Here is a 15,971-nt window from a genome sequence, read left to right as displayed (position 1 = left end):
AGTACTGAGAACTCACTTTGCATTTTAAAAAGTCCTGTTTATTTATTTAATGTTTTATTATGGGAAATTTTAAACATACCCCAAAGCAGAGAGTATATAATGAATCTCTCTGTATCCAGTAGGCCAGGGAAAAACCAAGCTTCATGAATAGGGGATGACTAAAAGGAAAATAAGTTTGAATGGCTAATAAAAACTTTACTATGAAAGAAACTGGCACAAAGAAAAACCGTGAAGTAGGCTGATGAGTACTGCTTGTTGCTTTACCCTGTTTCAAAATCCTCTTTCCCAAGGCCCCCTACTTCCCGCAGCTGCCTTTGGCCACCTAGGCCTGCCCCACCTGTACACCACCCCCAAGCCCCACATTCTCCTTGTGATTTTTCATGCACTTACTGTCATCATTGTCTATGCCTAAAAACGAAAGATTCCCAAGATCTGCCTTTCTAGGGATCACTGATATTTTTATTTTATTATTTTATTTTATTTATTTTATTTTTGAGACGGAGTCTCTCTCTATAGCCCAGACCGGAGTGCAGTGGCACCATCTTGGCTCACTGCAACTTCCGCCTCCTGGGTTCAAGCCATTCTTCTGCCTTAGCCTCCCGAGTAGCTGGGACTACAGGTGCGCACCACCACACCCAGCTAATTGTCACTGATATTTTTAAAGGTGACTTTTCTGAGACAATAACCCTGTTGTCTAATTCCAGTGAATTTCAGGCTCAGCAGAAGATGGGGAGGCCTGTATACGTGGGTGGCTTACCACGGTGCCCAGGTGTGAAGTCAGTACTGTTAGCGTATTTACTGTATGTGAGGCACACCCCTCTCCTCGTACTGCACCCTGATCTTATAAACCGGCCTTCATCCCCATCAGGTTTATTGAGATGAGTCCTCTCTTAGCTCCACTGACCATTGCTGTTACTGCTTGGAGTGAGAAGCCTGACTTTGAGACAGGAGGTGGGAACAATGTCTGAGGATGCTGAATTTGATACTTCTGCATCTGTATTTCCTCCACCACCTCCGGAGTACAGCCAGAGGAAGGAGCAGAACAGACATTGAAAAGGTTCTTCGGGAAAGGTTATTTTTAGGGGCCGTCTTGCCACGACTGCTTCCGGGGAATTTATTTAGACAGAGCAGGCCCCTGCCCTGTTAGAGATGTGAATTCCCACATATCTGGGAATGTTCTGGGTAGCCCCAGAAAAGTGCTGGGGGGGCTTTCATTTTAACCCTGAAAGATGAGAGATGGTGTGAGGAGCAGCACAGTAGCCGGTGACCTTGGGCAAGTCACTTCGTCTCTCAGGACTTCTGTTCCTTATGAAATGAACTGACACCAAGGTGGTTGGAGTAATTTCAGAGGTAGGGTGACCCTACCTCCAGGTTTGTCCAGGACAATCCCAGTTTGTGGCTTTTGTCCCAGAGGAATTATAAATAGCACCTCCTTTGACTCTCAGAAGTGGCCCAGTTTAGACTACAAACTTTGGTCTCCCTGTTCTGCGGGCATACACAGGCAGCCTCATGGAAGGTTAAAATCATACTGACACCCAAGTGATTTTTTTTTCCCCAAGTAATTTATACATAGGGTAGTAATGCCTTTTCTGAAAGTGCTGGCCTATTTCTGGAACTTTAAAAATTGGCCGGGCGCGGTGGCTCACGCCTGTAATCCTAGCACTTTGGGAGGCCGAGGCGGGTGGATCACGAGGTCAGAAGATCGAGACCATCCTGGCTAACACGGTGAAACCCTGTCTCTACTAAAAATACAAAAAATTATCCGGGCGTGGTGGCGGGCGCCTGTAGTCCCAGCTACTCGGGGGGCTGAGGCAGGAGAATGGCGTGAGCCCGGGAGGCGGAGCTTGCAGTGAGCCGAGATCATGCCACTGCTCTCCAGCCTGGGCAACAGAGCAAGACTCCGTCTCAAAAAAAAAAAAAGTAAACGTTGGTGAAGTGAGATTTTTAATACTTTGAGATATATGTATATATATCTCATATATAGTCTAGTAATTCTGAATCTTTTCATTCATACATCTTTTAGAAGACCAAGCTTTGTAGAACACCGTGAGAGTGAGCCCTGTGACTGGAGGGCTGTGGGGCCGCCAGCCCGCCTGAGTCCTCCTGTGGGCCAGGTTGCCCTCTGAAATGGGGGTCGCTGTTATACTTTTGGTTTTGTATTATATGCTATGTATATGGTTTTATAAATATCATATATACTTACACTTTAGACAATTTGATATTAATATGGGCCAGGCATTAATGATACTTATTTTACACATCTGCAAAACTAAGAGTTAAACCTTACTTAAAGATCTGGACCAGTTACCAAAGTCCTGTCTGTAGATTTGCTCTTTCGACAGTATGTCTTTTCTGAAAATTATAAGAATTGATTTCCATGTTTAGGCACTTGAAAATCTAGCAGTGAAATGGTGACAAATGTATTTACTGTGTGATAAATCATGTTGAGTAGAACATGTTCCCTCATTTCTGTAATGAGACACAGGTAGGGCTGTCACCATGAGAGGCCTTTAAGGACTTGGTGGGGAAGCAGGAAAAATCGTGTCAGAAATGCCTGATGTGTGACGGTGAGTTCTATTGCTGTAACTGGTATCTGGGTAACTGGATATTAAGGACTCTAAAGGATTTCTGTTCTGTAGTCCTAGGATAGGGCAGTGTGTACCCTTTCCAGTAGGATTTTAAAATGTGATGTCAAAACAGGGATTTGAATGTGAAACTGTAAAAAAGTCTTGAAGTAGCACTTCATTGAGCAAGATTAACTTCAGAACTCTAGGACTGCTGGATTGGATCCAAGTTAGGTCGTTTTTTTCCCCTTCCATTAGGAATATGGACGATTAGTGAAGTAAAGCTAGCCGGCATCTTTACAGACAACTAGGGAAGGGCAAAGAAAGTAACTTAGAAGTCTAGGCTAACGAATGTTTATGCTCTCCTGAATTATTGTTTAAAGATATGTATTTAAATAATTGCATAAGAAATACCTGTTTATTGTAGAATATTTAGGAAACATTACATTTTAAAATTAGAAGTTTTTAAATATTAAAGAAGTCACAGCCTGGAGAAAACAAGTGTGTACATTTTGCCAAGTGCCTACTAGCTCACTTTATGCTATAGTCTAGAAGCATCTATTTATGTATTTTATACTCTAATATGCTATGGTCTGAAATGGCTCCGGATGTCAAGACTTTATTACCCATTTTCCTGAATACCAGTCAGCCGGAGCCCTGGGGAAGAACTCTTGGTGGAGGAAATCCCAGCTTGGTTCCCTCCGGTGTGGAGTTGGCAGGAACATTGGAAATGCCCAGCTTCTCTGTTTTAATTGCATATGTTAATCAGAGTTTTCCCCATATGTAGGGGAAAGCTATAGATGTACCTGACTGTGGGCTGTTCCTTACTTAGAATTGTTCTCTGGTCTGGGACAGCAATGCAGAGAATATGGTGTATTACAGAGAGCTGTTTCATTCTAAATGAATGCTTGCATCTCTGTGTGTAGGCAGCCATTTATTTGGGTCCCTGAAAATAGTAGCAGTATGGTGAACTTAAAGAATATTTATTTTGTTGTCTGTGTAGTACAAGCTGCTTCCCCAGTTGCTGGATGGGTTGAGGGGAGAATCATCAGTGTGCTTTTCTTTTAGCTTGAATTCATCCCTAAGAAGAGAATGAGGAAAGTACAATGAATGCTGCTGCCGCCGCTGCTGCCTAAAACTGAGCAACAGTTGGGTCTGCCCCGTCACAGAGCCACATCTTGCACGTAATTACCCAGGCTCCAAGGGAACAAGTTATTTTGAGAAGCATAGCTCAGGATCAATCAGATGTAAGGCTGTTTGTTGGGAGCCTTAATATGGTTACTTACCAGAAAGTCCTCAGAGGAATTCTCCACGTAGTTTGTGCCAGCCTCGGGGAGGCAGGTGTGACCCCACACAACATTCAGCTAGTGGCTAAGTCAGGCTCCTGGCTTAGAAAATCTTGAAGCTCAGATGACCAGGCACCAATAGCTTTCATGCGTTCCTTTGGGCGTACTACCTTTTTTTTTTTTTTCTTTTGCCTTTTAGAGCAAACATGACTTAGACATTGATTCTAAAGATAATTTGATTTGGTTAGTTTAACATATGCTTCCAGCCCTAAAATAGTTTGGGAAGAATCTTCATATTTCTAGTCTTCACTCTTGAATTTAACAGTTAAAAGATTGCGGGAGGGTTTCATCAGGATCATTTGCCAACCCTCATTTAGGAGAGAGAATGCTCTATCTTTTTTTTTTTTAATAATTATAATCTTGTTTCAAGAATTTTAAAACACCCTTGGAATTAATGTAGAGCTAGATTGAATTGTAAACTAGCTTCAGGAATCCACAGCTCCGAATGTTTGGTGACCTTGTTATGTTGCTTCACTCTAATTTGAGGATTAAAGAGAGGTAGAGATAAGTAATTGCAGCTGAAAAATCAGAATTAGGAGACTGAGTTTTAAGGACTCCTGCAAATGGTAATAAAATGTTTGTAGGAAATTTTCTTAAGCAGGAAGGAAATTAACAGATGGAAATACTTTAGCTTCTTGATAAATGTAAGATCTTTATGAAACAGGAAAAATGCTAAATAATTGAACCCAAATTTAGTATTATTTATGGTGATCAAGATAAGAGGGAACGTGAGGACGCATACGGAGTTTTAAATGCAGAATTTGATGTGGAAAAGGAGCGTATAAGCTTCAACTTAAGACAGTCGTTAGTTTCACAGGACAAGGGAAGCATACTGTAATTTGAGATCAACATACGATGGGCTTCAGTTCTGTGTATCATTCTTGTGTATTAGTCACTCTCTGTCTTCATGGAAGTTGAGTGTGGAAAAAACTCAAACTGTTTTTTTCTTCTCACACCACAACAGTCAACCCAGAAGACTTCTGTGACCAAATGTGTGTGGTCTGCTCCCGCTTTCCACCACCCCGTACACCAAGCAGGCAATCCGTTCACCAGCTGGGTGTACTCCAGTGTATTTGATGCTGACACTATCCATTTGGTGATAGCATTAGATCCCACAGGTTGAGGGCTCAGTCCCGCAAGACTGCCTCCCTTCAGACACCATCTCAAGTCCAGGCCTCCAGAACTAATGACCAACCAACTTAAAATTGGGGTTCTCATGCCTCTTTGGGTTTGATCAATTTGCTAGAGCAGCTCACAGAACTCAAGGAAACAGGTACTTATATTTACTGGCTTATGATACAGGAGATTTAAAAGGATACTGATGAGGAGATGCATAGGGTAAGGTATGGGGGGAAGGGGTGCAGAGCTTCTATGCCCTCCCCAGCACGTCACCATCTGGGAACCTCTATGTGTTCAGTTATCAGGAAGCTCTCCAAACTCCATCCTCTTGGGCTTTTGAAGGAGACCTCATTGGATAGGCATAATTGAAGCTTGGAGAACCATGGGGAAATGCGATTGGACAAAAAGGCTGTGATCTAATACTAATAGGCTGAGTGGGAAATCCCCGCAAGGCCTGTCTGTTCAGACTCTTCTTAGCCTCTCTGTGCAGCCTCCTTTCTCCCAGGTTTGTGGCAGGACTCCTTCTGAAATGAGGGTCTTATGACCTACAGTCAGACAAGGTAGGTCAGATCATTGCTTTACGGCCAGCTCCAAGCCAGAAAGGCGAGGGAAAATTAGAGTCCCTCCAGGGAAAGCCTGCCCCTGAGGCCTGAGCCACCCTAGCATGACAGCAAAAGACTGTAACAAGGGCTATGAGAGTTATGAGCCAAGAACAATGGATAAAACATATATATGTATATCTGTGTGTGTATAAATATATATATAATATCACAAAAACTAATAAAATTTATATCAGAAAATGAATATTTTAGCTTATTGGAATGTTGGACTCTTCTCAGAAGAAAGACCCAGAAAGTATTAAAGTACAATTCTCAAATAAAAGTAGAATCATGACTCTCATACAAATATAAAGATGAATATTTAAAGCTGTTCTTCAACTGATTAATGAGAAAACTGGTAAGCCATTACAACCAGTCCAAAAGAGCATCCAAAGAGTAAGACACATTTGTGGAGCAGGAATGAAATGAATGTGCACCTGGAGGGGCCCTTTTTTCTGTGGGAGGAGGAGTGTCCCTCTACTTTGATTTATTTGAATGTCTGTAGACAGAATTATTTTGCATTGCTCTCAGTTGTCTGTGACCTATAGATTTGTAGAAGAGCCTAAAAGGGCTGCTTATGGACAATGCACAAGCTTCCCATTGGAGCATAGATTTTTCCCTTTATAAAGTAGCCTTATCGGACATTTCACCTTTCCAAATTCCATAGTTTCCATCCTTTCTGGAAGTTATGGGGGTGATTCCATGTATCGGAGAGGTCATTCCTCAAACCAGTATTAGTCGGGGCTAGATTTGGCTTTGTTGAGAACCCTGAAAAGAGTGTTTCCTGTTACACAGTCTCAGAGCTTAGTGCCTTTCTTTCTGTATTTTGAACAGCCCATGGACTAAATGGAAATCAGTCTTGTGAGCCTGGCAGTGGAAGCCTGAAATTTGTGGTGCAGAATTTGATTAAAACCAGACCTGGATAAGACAATCATTTCAAGTGCTGGGAGAACCATCTTTAACCTCTCCACTTAAAGTGTCATCCATTAGCCTGATTCTATTTTTACATACCCTCAGCTGTGAGGTTGCCTGTTATTTTTGCAAGGTATTTTCTTTTTTTTTTTTCTTGGCAAGATTATAGAATCTTTCTTAACATTTAAGGATTCTGTAGTTAAGTTTGACATGATAATAATAAATTTTAAAAACCTGAAACTTGAGCAAATACACATTTTTAGCTTCTCAGGTTTCTTTTTATTAAAAAAAAATTTGACTTCTATCCTCTTTGATTGGTTCCAGAAAGTGTGACAAATGAGATCTTATTCAACAAATAGTTACTGAATGCCACTGTGTTCTGGGCACTGTCCAGAGCACAAAACAAACATCACTGCTTCTCTGTGTGTCACTTTCACCAGCATTTCTTAGAATGTTCAAATGGTGGTGGTCGTGGTGCCTTGGAAAATGCTTGACTTGTTTGTGAGCTTTCCTACCCTTTAATTTGAGATCATTAGATATACAATGGCATTGGGTAGAAAAAGACTCTGAATCCTGCATACAGGCAGAGTTTGTCGGGAGAATCAACAGAACAAAAGGCTGCCTCTCTTTCTCTTACCTTGTCTTTGGGTATATATCAGTGTCTATATCAATGTAACTGGCACTCAAGCTATTATTTTACTCACTACTTTTGATGATCAAAACTGCAATTACTTTTGCACCAACCTAATAAAAACAGCCTTTTGATACTGTTGAAGTTCCACCTTATTTATAACTGAGATCATCACAGTTTAAACTTGGAAGTATTGAAAACTTTAACAGGTACAAGCTCTGTGTGTGCGAATGCAGGTGCACCTGCTGGGTGCTGGGTTTTCTGAGTGATGGCAGAGGTGAATAAGGCAGGATTAGAGACTACCTTGCGTTGGGTTTTTTGAATAATAATATGTATGCATACAGACATGTAACAGCCTGGGAAACCGGTTGTGGGTCTTCCTTTTGCAGTGGAAAGTAATGGGATTTGCCTTTTTACAAGAGTTAATTTTAAGGCTCTTTGGACCTGGTGTATTATGAACCAAGTCTTGATTCAAATGTCACCCATTATTTTAATTGTCCCGTAATAATAAGTTTATTTCAATTGCATGGGCAATATTTTTGCCTCCTATAGGTAAAAAAGGATGTTCTGAACACTTTCTAACCAGAGGAAATGAAGATATGTTAATGATGCTCTTTGCTCTCCAGCAGGGGTATGAATACTTGTGATGAATCTGGAAAAGATGAAGAATTGGCAGGATTTTGGATTCTTAGATCACAGACCTTCTTGCACCCCTTTTCTGTCTGCAGCAACATTCCATGAATTGTGCTAAGCAACAGCATGTTTTTCCTTAGTTATTGGAGGCGGAATATCTCCAATGCTCAAGTAGGCTTAAATCGTGACTATAGGCTGTCTTTATTTTTCTGAGCAATGTCGCCCTACCTGAGTAAGATTTTAGAATGATTTAATTCTCTTTCAGTTTAAACCCCACAGCACCACTCAAGTTTCTTGGAATTGCCATCACTGATTGCTCTTCTTTGTATTTCTATGGCACATAGAAATGTTTCCTAGTCTCTTATAATCCATCATACCTCACAGCAAACTGAGTTAGATTCATAGTGCATTTCTTTTCTTTCCTTTCTTTTCTCTTTCTTTCTTTCTTTCTTTCTTTCTTTCTTTCTTTCTTTCTTTCTTTCTTTCTTTCTTTTTTTAGATGGAGTCTCACTCTGTCACCCAGGCTGGAGTGCAGTGGCACCATCTCAGCTCACTGCAACCTCTGCCTCCTGGGTTCAAGTGATTCTTCTTCCTCAGCCTCCCGAGTAGCTGGGACTACAGGCGCGAGGCACCACGCCCGGCTGATTTTTGTATTTTTAGTAGAGACGGGGTGTCACCATATTGGCCAGGCTGGTCTTGAACTCCTAGACCTCGTGATCCACCTGCCTCAGCCTCCCAAAGTGCTGGGATTACAGGCATGAGCCACTGCACCTAGCCATCATAGTGCATTTCTTCGGGGAGGGAACAAGCCACAGAGAGATGAGCCGAACTGCCCACACTAGACACTAAGGTGGTCACAAAGCCAGGGTTCAGATTTAAGGGCTGTGTTTTTTAGGGATTGCTGAACTGAGCTGTTGCATACCATGTTATCTAACAGGACCTTGGAGACCAAGCAGAGATTCGTGGGCAGAGAATAAAAGGGCTGCTGCATAGTTAGATGCCTAGTTATGTAAGTTATGAGAACATTAAGGCCCCAAATGGACTTCCAGGACATCCTGATAATTGATTGTAGCACAAGCAAAATCCTTGGGATTAACACACTCATTTACATAATCCTTACTTTGATTAAATGTTTAAAATCTTGTGTAGATAGTTGAAAGGTGTGTCTGAGTACTTGGCAACATTGAAGATTTGGAGGGATATTTTCAAAGTCATGATTATTCAGTTTTCGTTACTCTGAATGGTTAGTCACCACTGTGAGTGGCTTCTGGATCTAGAGAACTTCCTTGATGTTAGTGTAGACTTTCTTGATTTTAGTGTAGATGCCAACACTTTCTAAATGTTTTTCAAGACGGTTGAGTGTCTGAACATTTAAATGTAAGGTTGCTGCTGGTGATTCTGGGGCAGCTCATTGGTTGAGATGTTACCGCATCCAGTGCAGTTCATGTGATGTATGTACCTTTCGGGCCTTGCTGGCCAGGGGGATTGAGACGCTCTGTAGTGAACCAGTATGTTCTGCTCCACGCAGATTGCAGGACGTTTTGCCCTCACAGACGGTTAGGCCATCTACTCTCTATGAGGGCAGAGCCTCCTTTCTTAAGGGTAAAGCTGAAATTGCATTTACTTTGGAGAGACAGCTTTGACCTTCCTCTTCCACTTTAGTCAGTGATTTTTACAACATATGCAGCTTTCCAGAGCCTCCTTGTTTTTCTAATATTTAAAAAGAACCAGGAAACCGATTAGAGGTAATCTTGGCAAATTGGGAATTTGTGAAGTGGAAAAGAACACTATTAAAGTGATTGCTGTAAATAGAAAAATAAATGGAGCATTTTTAGAACAGCAGTTTAATAGCACTCTGGTTTCCAATGGTTTCCAGTAGTCACACGAGAGGGTGTTCAGAACCATCGTGACACAGGTAGTGTTGGCCGGCCTCTTTCTCCTCCTCACAATAATCTTTTGAACTATTTCATAAAGCTGATCATGACAAATGACTGTCTATATATATATATATATATATCTGGGAAAGGATCGGGATGTGAAGGACAAATAATTCCATGGTGTCAGAGTCAGAAATACAATTCGAGTTCTGAGCCATGACTGCAGGCTGGACCGAGCTCTGCCTGTCCTCCGTGCCCCATCTCGGGGACCACTACTGCTGTAGCTGGGGCTTAGTTGTCCCACCCTACAGCATGCAGGTCATGATGAGTGTTGGGGAAGGCTTGGAATTGACTGAGCAGACCTCTTGATGTCTCAGCTCCCTGAGGAAAGTAAATGATATGCAACTTCAACAGAGAACACTCAGCAGCACCCCAGACCATTTTTCACCTGACAGACAATACTGTCTTATAATTGGTAGGTTTAAAAGCTACATGTTCTTCAGGCCTGCTCACCCCTGAGTTTTCTGCTGTGCCCAGGTATCCCAGTCCTCAGCAGACTCTGGTTCATTTCATTCAGAAAAGCCCTACATCTGGGATGAGTTTCCATTTTAGGAAATGTGATCTGAAATGATTGTTTTATGTAATTATTATTAAAGAAAAAGCTGGTTAAAGAAGTATAAAGGAAATGTATAGATATGTTGCCAAATTTCTTTTTTTTTGGAGAAAATGGAATGATGAAGGTTGAACAGATAGTTTTACAGAAGCCAGCCCAGACTTAGAACCGTATTGCTAAAATAATTAATAATTCACTGAAAAGTGAAAGGGACTGATATTCAGGGAACCATGTCAGACTCATGATTGATTTTTCGGGTCCCCGTCTGTGTACCTAGGTAATAATCTCTTCTAGGTAAAATTGTGCACATGCATAGTCAAAGAGGATAATGTAAATAATCATATTTTTCACTCATTTTGATTAAGACTTTTCCTACCTTTACCTTAGGGAATGTAGGTTGATGTGACTGTAGGCTTCATTAACTTAAAAAGAAATCAAATACAAATGCTTAGCGATTGAATAACACTGGTTTGTCTCAACAATTCAGTAAGGACATGCACATTTTCTTTTTGCCGTTAAGCACATTGTGCTGATTGTCCTGTTACATAATTTCACTTTGAGAAAGGCAATACTCTTGTAGTTCCCATGGATTAGGGACTTTGCTAGCAAGTCCTCCAAGAAAGATGCAATAGCGTCTTCCGCCACTGAATGAGACTGACAGTTGTAGCCAGCAAATGCTTCTGGAAAACCCCTTCAACTGATATTTCCTCAACCAACATGTTTTGGAGGTTGAGGAACATCCTCTGGGTCTCCAGATCAGGGGCTCACAACCCCCGGACTGTGGACTGGTACTGGTGCGTGACCTGTTAGGAGCCGGGCTGCACAGCAGGAGGTGAGCAGCGGATGACCAAGTGAGCAGAAGCTGCTCCCCATGGCTGAATTACCACCTGAGCTCCGCCTCCTGTCAGATCAGCGGCAGCATCAGATTCTCATAGGAGTGCAAACCCTACTGTGAACTGTGTGTGCCAGAAATCTAGGTTGTGCACTCTTTATGAGAATCGAATGCCTGATGATCTGAGATGGAACAATTTCAGCCTGAAACCATCCCCCTTCCCTACCCCCCATCCGTGGAAAAATTGTCTTCCATGAAACCAGTCCCTGGTGCCAAAAAAGGTTGGGGACCACTGTTCTAGATCATGTTCAGGAATCTAATGGAGGCAGAGACTGCTGATCATTCGAGTATCCTTCAGTCCTTACACATGAAAGCATCTGTATCACTCCAAGGCACAGGAACATGGTGCCCAGAAGAGTTTCCATCTGCATCCAGGGAAGTCCTGTATAGCCAGTGGGGAGCATCTGCACCCACAGACTGCCCACCTTGGCCAGGGACTCACTGGTTGCAATTCTTTATGTTTAGGAAAGAGATCCTAATATTTGTTCCAGCTGTCTAAGGAATATACATAGTGAGACTGTCTTCCACCGCATTTCCATCTATAGAACACTGTTGAACACTGTTTTCCTTAGCTTTGTCTTAACTTCTGTGGTGGGTGGTAAGGACTAGAAACATGTCTTTTTATTTATTTATTTATTTTTTTTGAGACAGAGACTCACTCTGTTGCCTAAGCTGGAGTGCAGTGGCATCATCTTGGCTCACTGCAACCTCTGCCTCCCGGGTTCAAGCAATTCTTGCCTCAGTCTCCTGAGTAGCTGAGATTACAGTCATGCGCCACCATGCCAGGCTAAGTTTTTATGTTTTTAGTAGAGATGGGATTTCACTGTGTTGGTCAGGCTGGTCTTGAACTCCTGGCCTCAAGTGATCCACCCACCTCGGCCTCCCAAAATGCTGCGATTACAGGTGTGAGCCACCACGCCTGGCCAGGACTACAAACGTCTGTCTTTTCTTTCTGGGGATAGATGGTTTTGTGGTTTCTCATCTCGGTCTTCTTTTTGTGGCTCTGAAACTTTTTAATGCCTACTTTTGGGATGCTGAAAGTGTTTATATTTATGGCTAGGTGCAGAGAAACAGGGAATAAGCTGTTGTTCAGGAGAGAGGTAGAAGAGGCTTTAAGTTGAAAACAAGAGAGGAGGTTGGAGCGTTCCGCATGTGCCAGGGCAGCTTCTGGATTGAGCTATAAGTTGAGGAGACGTTGGCCTCTTTCCTCTGTGGTCTGTGTCTGATTCAGTAAAGCACATTTCCCTTAAGAAAGGACATATGGCTTGGTAATCTGTTTTAAGCCGAGGAGCCTGCCTCCAGAATCGCACGGACCCACTTTCATTCCCACTTTAGTTCTCTAAGGGTTAGTTTTCAAGAACCCTAAAGATGCATGTTGCAATACAAACAATAAGAAAGTTCACAAAGAAGGCTTTGGGTCAAATGTATGGGGTTTTGTTGCTACTGTTGTTTTTATCTTCTCCATGGTTGACAGACTTTTCACAGAAACAGGGGTGATAGGGGATGCACAGGAACAGTCTCCTTAGGCAATGGTAATTAAAACAGGAAATAGGATAAAAATTAAACATTCCAATAAAGCTTAAAATTCATTTGCAGAGGGCACTGGGCTTTTTATAAGCTATTACCACAGAACAGCTGGAGTCTTTTTTCTGCATTTAAGTTAGTCACCACCTTTGTTGACTCTTAGGAGTATTCATTAAAGATAGGGAAACTTCATTAGGCTTAACTAAATAAATTGACCTTCTCTGGATTTGTACAAGTGGATAATTACCTATGGTAAATTACCTTCATTGTATGTATATCTATAAAAAGGTAGTATCAACTCAGGAGGCTGAGGTGGGAAGATCGCTGAGCCCAGGAATTCAAAGCTGCAGTGAGCTGTGATCGCACCACTGCACTCCAGCGTGGGTGACGCAGCGGAGCGAGACCTTCTTATCTTTTTACAGAAACAAACAAACAAACAAACAAACAAAAAACAGGCAGTTTCAAACAGACTTTCTGTGGTGTGGGATCAGGAAGCTTGGGATTTCATGAGCAGTTTTAGGGATATATCCAGAAGTGCTTCTGATGCCTGTATTATGAAAAGACTTAAATAACAGACAAAGTATGATGACTTTCACCAGCAATATTTGCCCACTTTTTAAGTAGAATTTAAATTTTTAAAACTTTATAACTATTTATATCATCATATGTTCTCTCCATCAGTTGCTTTTTTTTTTTTTTTTAACAACCTACTATTCTTTTGTGCCTTTCCCAGAAACTCAGGTATGTGATTAGTCTTAATATTGTCAGTTTTAAAAATTCCTTTAGAGTAATTTTACTTGCTGAAGATGGGGCCTGGGGTGTATTTTACTGTAATAACTTAATTATCCGGAAACAACCCAAATATTCATTCATAGGGAGCTAGTTACATAAAATACGGTTTATACACTACAGTGGAATACTATACAGCCATAAAAACAAAGACTTTATACTGATATGGAATGGTCTCTAGGTTATATATATTGTTCATTTGTTTGTTTTTTCTTTTGAGACGGAGGTTCACTCTTGTTTCCCATGCTGTAGTGCAATGGCACGATCTTGGCTTACTGCAACCTCCGCCTCCTGGGTTCAAGCAATTCTCCTGCCTCTGCCTCCTGGGTTCAAGCAATTCTCCTGCCTCAGCCTCCCGAGTAGCTGGGATTACAGGTGTGCATCACCATGTACAGCTAGTTTTGTATTTTTAGTAGAGACAGGGTTTCTCCATGTTGGTCAGGCTGGTCTTGCACTCCTGATCTCAAGTGATCCACCCACTTTGGCCTCCCAAAGTGCTGGGATTACAGGCATGGGCCACTGTGCCAAGCAAAGTATAGAACAATGTATATCCTATGATTTGTGTTAAAGGGACCAAAGGGAAAAAAAAAGACATGTGTGTCTGTGTGTTTATGTATACACAGATACCACTGAAGGGATATGCAAGAGACTGATAGCTTCATTCCTCATGGGGTAGGGCGTTGGGTAGCCAAGGAACAAAGGTGAGAGCATGGATTTTTTTTAAACCCTTTTGTACCACTTGAATTTTTTTTTTCCTTTTTTTTTTATTATACTGTAAGGTTTAGGGTACATGTGCACAATGTGCAGGTTTGTTACATATGTATCCATGTGCCATGTTGGTGTGCTGCACCTATTAACTTGTCATTTAACATTAGGTATATCTCCTAATGCTGTCCCTCCCCCCTCCCCCCACCCCGTTACCACTTGAATTTTTGAACCAAGGAAACCTATTACTCATTCAAAAAATAAATACATAAAATTAATGTTAAAAAATAAGCAATGAATTCTTATAATCTTACCTTCAAAAAACAAAACTTAATTATCTACAGTGTTGTCTAATAGAATTTTCTGTGATGATAGGAATGTTGTATATTTGCACCATCCAATACTACTAGCCACATGTGGCTTTTGATCACTTAAAACATTACTTGTGCAACTGAGGAGCTAATTTTTAAATTTTATTTTAATTAGTCTAAGTTTAAGTGGCTACTTCTGGCTAGGAGCTACCACATTGATTGGGTATAGATCTAAAGTATATGGCTTAAGACCGAGTGTGGTGGCTCATTCCTGTAATACCAGCACTTTGAGAGGCCGAGGCAGGTGGATCACCTGAAGTCAGGAGTTTAAGACCAGTCTGGCCAACATGGCAAAACCCCATCTCTACTAAAAATACAAAAATTAGCTAGGTGTGGTGGCAGGCACCTGTATTCCTAGCTACTAGGGTGGTTGAGGCAGAAGAATCACTTGAACCTGGGAGGCGGAGGTTGCAGTGAGCCGAGATCACGCCGCTGCACTCCAGCCTAGGAGATAAGCAAGACTCCGTCTCAAAAAATATACAAAATAAAAAGTGTATGGCTTAGAGTATCTTTTCTGTTTAGACCTGACTAAAGCTTAGAAATAATTGTTAGTTTAGGCTCTCAGGGTAAAATTTACTACTGTAAATCCAAAAAATCCCTTCTTTTTTTTTTTTTTTTTTTTGTCCTTGAATTAAGTGCTGTCACCTCCTTCTTGAAAGGAGGAACTATTAGTCAGATTTGAAAATCCTCTTTATTACCCAGGAAAATCATTTTTATGGACACTTTGTCTTTCTGTAGTCTGACTTAGAAGCAGCCCTGTTTTTGATAGGTTGACGTTTTCATCTTGAACACAAACCCTGTTTGTTTGTCCCCTACTCCCCAGTTTGATGTGCCAGGCACTTTGTTCTCAAGCCCAGCAGCTGTTGTGGGATGAGGGGACATTTTGCATGCTTAGCCAGCAGCTGCCAGAAACATTTCTAATCTGGTTTTGGCAGGAAATAGGGCACAAGTGGAAGCCAAGTTAAAAGAAGCTGGAAAAATAAACAGAATAACTTTGGATGTCACTTAATATATGGTCCATTTTCAGCTGAAGATTTGCCCTAGTAATTTGTTAATATGACTGGACTGTGATCCCTTCCAAAGGCAGGGTTGAATATAGTCACCTTTGAGATCCAGGATCTATTCCAGTGCTTGGAATATGCTTGTAGGAGGTTATTGTTATTATTTTTTCAATGATAGACTATACTGCAAATTTGTTTAATTGATTTAATTAGTAGCTTAAAACTATTGTTCACCCAAGATAAACTAGTTGTAGGTTATCACTGGTTATGGGTCCCTTCTCTATTCTTTCTGCTACACAATATCACCCACCCTCTCCTCTAAAGCAAGACATTTTGAACATTTTTTTTTTTTTTTTTTTTTTTTTTTTTTTTTGAGACGGAGTCTCACTCTGTCA

The 15,971-nt window shown here is 41.3% G+C and overlaps 1 protein-coding gene across 2 annotated transcripts in view; it reads left to right on the top strand.

Moving 5' to 3' along the window:
* ACTN2 (actinin alpha 2) overlaps window positions 1–15,971 on the top strand; it is a 75,734-nt gene that overhangs the window by 13,458 nt on the left and 46,305 nt on the right. The window lies entirely within an intron of this gene.

This window comes from Nomascus leucogenys, chromosome 5 (assembly GCF_006542625.1).
Source record: "Nomascus leucogenys isolate Asia chromosome 5, Asia_NLE_v1, whole genome shotgun sequence".
NCBI classification, from domain to species: domain Eukaryota; kingdom Metazoa; phylum Chordata; class Mammalia; order Primates; family Hylobatidae; genus Nomascus; species Nomascus leucogenys.
Note: the sequence above shows the minus strand (reverse complement) of the source record. Positions and strands in the feature narration are given on the sequence as shown.